Below are 7,263 nucleotides of genomic sequence, written 5' to 3'. Positions count from 1 at the left end.
GGATCCTAGGACCTTGGGATCATGAACCAAGTTAAGCCAGATGCTTAACTGACTGAGCCACCCTGGCATCCTCAATGCACTGTGAATTTTAAGGCAAAGATTCTTGAATCTATAGAAGAATGGACTGGAATAGGACAAGTATGAAAGCATGAAGACTAGATGGGAGATATTAAGGAAGAGTAGACAAGAGGTGATTGTGGCTAGGAATTGCGATTGTGGATAGTCCATGACTGTGGACTAACATGGTGCTGTTAGAAGTGGAATTAGAGATAATGTAGGATTTTAAAGATATGTTGGGGATAGGATCATCCACATTTGCTGATGGATTGAGTAAAGTATGTAGTAAGGGAAAGGAATGAAAAATGACTCCTTGAGCCAACACATGGAAGGTGTAGCTGTTGATTAGGGTTAGGGAAGGTGTAGCTATCTGTTGATTAGGGAAGATTGCACAAGACTAGATTTAGGGGAAAATTCAAGGTAGTGATTTCTAAAATGGGGAAAAGGCATTTCATGACAAAACATACACAAAGTTAATCTAAGGTAATGCCTACTTCACTAAAGCAGCAAAAAACGTTCAGATGTTCCAGTGGGAAAAATCAAAGTTTTTCCTGAGATTAAATGAGGAAAGTCTCAATTTGTGAAAAAGAAAATAAAAAGAAATTTCATATTAGGCCTTCATAATTTCAATATTTATAAAATAATCTACTGGAAATGGCAGAGATTATTGGATATGCCTATCTGGGACAGTGGGGTCTGGATAGGAAGGTGCAAGTTTAGAAGCCCATCAAGTTAAAATGTCCATTTATATTGTGGAAATAATTCCAAACGGAATTCGGAAGTCCTGAGACAGGAGCTCTCAAGCATGTACCCCTCATTATAGCCTACAGAACCAGCAGGAAAACGGAAGATAAGAATTATTTTCACAAGGGAGGACATTACATCTCCTGATTTTTAAAAAAGGAAGGGAGATCCCTCCCTGCCCCAGCAACAACTCAATAACAACCACTTGTGGACAATGAAACACCACTACAACCTTGAACTCTTATTCTTCTGTAAACTTGTTCAAACAACTATTCCCAGGTTCCTCCTAAAACCTAATAAAAGCTAACCTTCCCTTTGTCTCTTCAAACCTCCCTACAGTTCACCATAGCTTCCTGTTCTGAATTGTAATTCCTCCTCTGTTCCCAGATAATCTTGTTTTTTTTTTTTTACTTAAATAAAATCATCTTTGTTATGTTTAAGCTTAATAATACACAGTTGACCCTTGAACATCAGTTGGAATTGTGTGGATCTGCTTATGCATGAATTTTTTTTTTTGATACGGTGTAATACTATAAATGTATTTTTGCTTCCTTACGATTTTCTTTCTTTTTTATTTTTAAGATTTTATTTATTTATTTGACACAGAGAGAGAGAGAGAGATCACAAGTAGGGAGAGAAGCAGGCAGGGGGGGAGGGGGAAGCAGGCCCCCAGCTGAGCAGAGAGCCTGATGTGGGACTCGATCCCAGGACCCTGGGATCATGACCTGAGCTAAGGCAGAGGCTTAACCCACTGAGCCACTCAGGCACCACACTCCTTACGATGTTCTTGATAATATTTTTTTTTTCTCTAGCTCACTTTATTGTAAGAATACAGTGTATTAGATATATGTTAGATAGAAACATAGAAAATACACGTTAATCAACTATTTATGTTATTGATAAGGCTTCCAGTCAATAATGGGCTATTAGTAATTAAGTTCTGAGGAAGTCAAAAGTTAAACATGGATTTTTGACTGCATGGGGATCAGCACCCCTAACCCTTCCCCCTTCATTGTTCAAGGATCACCTGTTTATGGGTATAAATGAGGTAATTAGTTCCCCATCTTTATCATCCCCCTTCTCCCTTTTTCTTATTCTGTAATTATTTACTTACTACTGGCTTCCTTCCTTTGTTATATAGTAGTTTAGAATAAATTACATATTGCAAAACATGGAAGCTTGGAGTTAAAGAAAAATGTCATATTGTTAAGGCTTAAATTAAGTAATTCAGATACTGAACTTGAAGACAATGAGGACTACTTAATGTCTTATTAATGAGAGACTTTTATAACATGATCAATATTTAGAAAGATACTCCAGTGAAAGTCTGAGGTCTTGGGTGAAGTGTAAGGAATTCAGGTCTTCATTTCAGCTAGGAACATATTGTAAAAATCCTAGTTAAAGATGGTGAGAGTCTGGAAACGAGCATTGCAGGTGCTGATGAAAAGGACTACAGTTATTTCTTTTCGTCAGCAGAATTCTAGGTTCTTTTGGTCTTTCTCTAGATCTTTCCTCTGATTTTATTTTATCTTTTTAAAGATTTTATTCATTTATTTATTTAAGAGATAGAGAGTGTGAACTGGGTGAGAAGCAGAGGGAGAGGGACAACCACACTCTGCACTGAGTGCAGAGTCCAATGCTTGGTTCCATCTCACAACTCTAAGATCGTGACCTGAGCTGAAATCAAGAGATGGATGCTCAACCAACTGAGACACCCAGGTGCCCCTTTCTTCTGATTTTAAGCAGTAGAGATTCTCTCCTACCTCTTTCTTAGCCCAAATGACACAAATATGTGTGAAACCTTCTGTAGCCCGGCGGTGAAGCTGCACTATCCACCCTCTACTGGTTACTTTGGCTTGTTGGGGTGATTACACTGGACAAACCACCACCCCCATATTTTCCACAGTTTTGTTTTTTTTTTTTTAACTTGGCCCAACTACAACTCTTGTAAAGGGTAGTGTCTAGTGGGATATCACTATCTGGGAGAAGGTGTCTGTACCTACGCAGTGGAAGGAATTGACTCTGATAGCACAAAGCTTCCAATACAAGAGGGAGACCTGAAGGATGGACATGTATTGATTTACAGAAGAACAATACAGAGTCTCCCTCCTGGGCCAGGCGGATGGGTCTGAGAAATGATTGACTGTGCTATGCTGACTAGTTTATCTGTGGTTTGGAGGCAAATAGAACTGTACAGGTTGCTTTGCAGTGGCTTATGGAGAGAAGGACAAATAATTTTGCCTCTATGTTTCTAAGTTCTTGGCTGAGACACCCCAGGGGTAAAAAAAAATCAGATTAACAAGAGAAAAGTAGAAATTTAATAATATGTATACCTACTGTATACAAGGGAGAGACCCAAGAAAATTGAGTAACTCCTTGAAATGGCCCAAGCCATCATCTTGAATACCATCTCCAGCTAAAGATAAAAGAAGATTGGGTGGGGTAGGGGGTGCATGAGAGGTTACCTGGAAAAGCACGGTAATCAAAAGTATGGTTGTTATGCAGATTTAAATCAGGGTCTTCTCCATTGTTGAGAGTTTCTAGAAATTTAGTCATCCTCCTTTTCTTGGGAAAGAGGAGACACCCTTACAAATGGAGATTTCCCTTATAAATGTAAATGTCTCTTACAAAGTTTTTAGAATTTCTCCTGTCTGTTGTTTTTAAAAATAACCAGTTTAGGATAATCCTTATGCCAAAGAAACCTATTTTGAGGTTACAGTATTGAATCTTATTGAGTTAGTTTATTAAGTGTGGTCTGTAAGAGTTTACACATTAGGAGTATACTTGATTATGAGAGTAAGGAAATAAAGCAAAAATGGGATTTATGTAATGAATTTAAGAGGTTGAGGAGAAAAATTGCAGAGACAGAAAATAGCAAGTTTTGTTTTCTTTTCCTTGGGTAAGCAGATTGTCTGGAAGGCAATAAGGAGGCCAGAATAGGAAGTTTGCCCTTGAGCTGGCAGACTGACTGGGAAAACAATTACAGTGATTTATGGACTGTCGAAGATACACTGAGAGTTCAATTGTGGGAAATATTTTACATGCTGTCTCTGAATGATGTTGGCCAGTGTCTCTCTTGGCACCTTCACCTTAGTTAACCCATAATTGCACTATATGCCACCTCAGAATTCCTCATAACATTAGAAGTTTGGAAAGGGCATTGTGAACGTGGTAATACTTGAGTTGAACCCTACAGGATGATAAAATTTTAAACGTCGAATATATAGTATAAGAGCATTTTTTTTTTTTTTGTCTGTGAATAAAGAGGAAAAATGAGAATGTGAAGCATGGAGAATGTTAAAAATACCAGGAGTGATATAATGGGAATGAATCTGGAAGGACAGGTTAGCATCTTTGTGTGGAAGGGTGGAAGGCATTACATGGGAGCTGAAGCACTTTGATATTTATCATGCATTCTGTGAAAGCCATTGTAAAGTTCTGAAGACAGAAAAGAGATCCTGTAACTTGTAAAATGGTTTGGCTGTGGATGGAGCATAAGTAAGAGGGGAGATCTGTAAAACAAGGAGACCATTATAGTCCAGAACTACCCCAAAGACAATACTTCTTCCCTGTGTTTCATAAAAGGTTAGTTATAAGCAAAATTATGATATAAGGCCAACTAAATATTATGACTCTTCTCTATATTTCAGCATCTCGGTACTTCTTCTTTTTTTTCCCTGTTCTTATTCTTTAATTGTTTCTGTTGCCCTTTGGTTATTGTGATCCTTATTTGACAAATGTTATCAGTGTTCCAAGTGTCTAGACCTTTCTTGAGTCCCAGTTTGTATGTCAATGGGTCATCTCTTGTACCCCTTCTTACACTAAACTTAGAACCTGCTGTCCCCCCATGATGTTAATACTAATTACTATAGTTGGTAAAGCTGGGCATTGCCCTTTCCCTCCTCCAAAAGGGTCAAAAATTCAAGTAAATAAATACCAAAGTAGATCATAGAAATTCAATTTAAAGGGGACAAAAGTCCATCAGGAGTCAAATAACCGGTAAGTAATCATAACTATTTGAATGCCTGAAGTGCAGCATTTAATTCATTAATCATCAGCTTTGGAGGCTGAATGCCAGAGAAGGGGTACACCCTGCAGAGAGCTGAGTTGACTGGACTGGTTTTATACTCAAATTACTTAAACCTCAAACTCCAAATTGAAAAATCTGCTGCTCTTCTTTTATTTAATTAAAGCTTTATTCCTTTTAATCAAATTTAGCCTTTCATACAGATTAAATTAAGGATTTCCTTTCTGAAGTCTGTTATTGGTCATTTGTCACTCTTCTTTTTTAGACTCTAAAATGGTTTTCTATTTTCTCTCTTTCTCTCTCTCTTTCTTTTTTGACTTTTTGAGTTTTGACTTTTTTTTCCTTGTACAGTCTTTACAGTCTGTATTTGTTTCCTCCAGCTGTAGGATGCTGACACCAGCTCCCATGCTTGGGTTTTTCCCCCATGCCAAGCAATTCTCTGACACCAACAGTGTGTCTTGAAATTCAACTCAATTCAGATACTATAGTCATCTGAGAAGAGTGGCAAAACTGAAAAAGAACAAAGGTCTTTATTTGAGGCCTCTGAATTGAAATTTGGGGAGCAGACCCTCAGGTAGAAACCCAAGTACTGTCCCACTGAGGGAGTGAAATTGTCACTGGCGAGTTCCTAAGATCTGACTGACTTTCACTGCCCACCGGCTAGTACTCACTAACCTGTGTTTTCCTTAAGCTCTCCTTTCCAGCTCAGTTCTTAACTCAGGCAAACAAAATGTGAAGCCATCCCTCAGGTGATGTTGCCTGCCCTGACAAGACCTCCCTTGGCCCAGACCTTTTGACCTAAACTTGTGCTGCACAGATGGACCATGGCGTAACCCCGGGGAAATTGCCTTTACGTCTTTATAATACTAAAAATAATAATAAAATGAAAAACTAAAAATCTCCATACAAGGAGGAGCCTCAGCCTCATTTACATAACATACAATGTTTGTAGAGGCATGTTTCCTTAAGGCACACATGAGACCTTAAGGCCCACCTCTACATATGGTGACAAGGCTTCCTTATCTAAATATTCATCCTAGCCTTAAATAAAAGGAATCCATTCACCCTTGTGAGGGAGTCGCAGTCTTTGGAAATTATTCCTTGTGATCTCCTTATTTGTTGCAAGTAAAGTTTGTTTTGTGGGACAACTTGTCTGATGTATCCGACTCACTGAAGAGCAAACTCACATTGGTCCAGTTATAAAAGCAGGGATTGGGGCGCCTGGGTGGCTCAGCGGGTTAAAGCCTCTCTGCCTTTGGCTCAGGTCATGACCTCAGGGTCCTGGAATGGAGCCCTGCATCTGACTCTCTGCTCAGCAGGGAGCCTGCTTCCCCGCCTGTCTTTGCCTGCCTCTCTGACTACTTGTGATCTCTGTCAAATAAATAAATAAAAATCTTAAAAAAAAAAAAAAATAAATAAATAAAAGCAAGGGGTTTTTATCAGAAAAAGGAAAGAGGGCAATTATATGACCTAGATTAAAAAAGAAAAAATAAGTCAATTGGCACCAACAGGCTGAGCTGCTTTTGTTTGCACTTTGATGGACTATTCTGTCGGTGCTAAACAAAATTATTTCTGGTATGCGTTAGCTAACTATCTTTTCTTCAGAAAGTCTGCAATCAAGTCTTACCATCAAGATAACTCTGGTTCTGTTGACTTTTAAAAACAATTCCTTGTAAAAGAATTGTTGCTTCTGGCCCAGTTCAAGATTCTTTTGGCCCAGTTCAAGAATTCATTAGTTTTGGAAAGGACAACGGAGCTTTTCTCAAAATGGAGTCTCTCATGTCCCCAGGTCTCATACAATTTTATTCTATCTGCCTGGAAATGGTGTGAGAACATATAGGTTAAGGACTCAGTCATGTAAGACTGCTCTCCTCAACCCCAACTTCAGATGCCAGTTGCAAATCCAGATTGTCACCTGAGCTTCTGTAGTTTGGAGGTTCTGAAGACCTCCTCCTTGGGTGATTAATTTGCTCCAGTGGGTCACACAAGTTCGAGAAACATTTTACTTATGGAATTGACGCAAGGGGAGGGTATGTGGGAAGAGGTGCTGAATTTTCCTGTTCTTTCCAAGCACGCCACTCATCCAGGACCTCCAGGAACTCAGCCAACCCAGAGGATCTGAGAACCCTGTCCTTTTGGGTTTTTATGGAGTCTTCATTACCTATGCACAACTGATTAAATAAATCATTGGCCATTGGTGACTGAACTCAATTTCCAGTCTCTTTCCTCTCTTCAGAAGTGGGGGGGTAGGGTGCGACTAAAAGTTCCAATTCTTTAATCCCTTGGTTGGTTCCTCAGGTGACCAGCCCCGTTCTTATGTTGCCTAGGGGCATTCCAAAAGTCACTCATTAACACAACAAAATACACCTTTATTGCTTTCCTCACTTAAGAAATTCTAAAGGTTTTTAGGAGCTCTGACAGGAACTAGTTAAAAG

This window comes from Lutra lutra, chromosome 8 (genome assembly GCF_902655055.1).
Source record: "Lutra lutra chromosome 8, mLutLut1.2, whole genome shotgun sequence".
Classification (NCBI taxonomy): domain Eukaryota; kingdom Metazoa; phylum Chordata; class Mammalia; order Carnivora; family Mustelidae; genus Lutra; species Lutra lutra.
Note: the sequence above shows the minus strand (reverse complement) of the source record.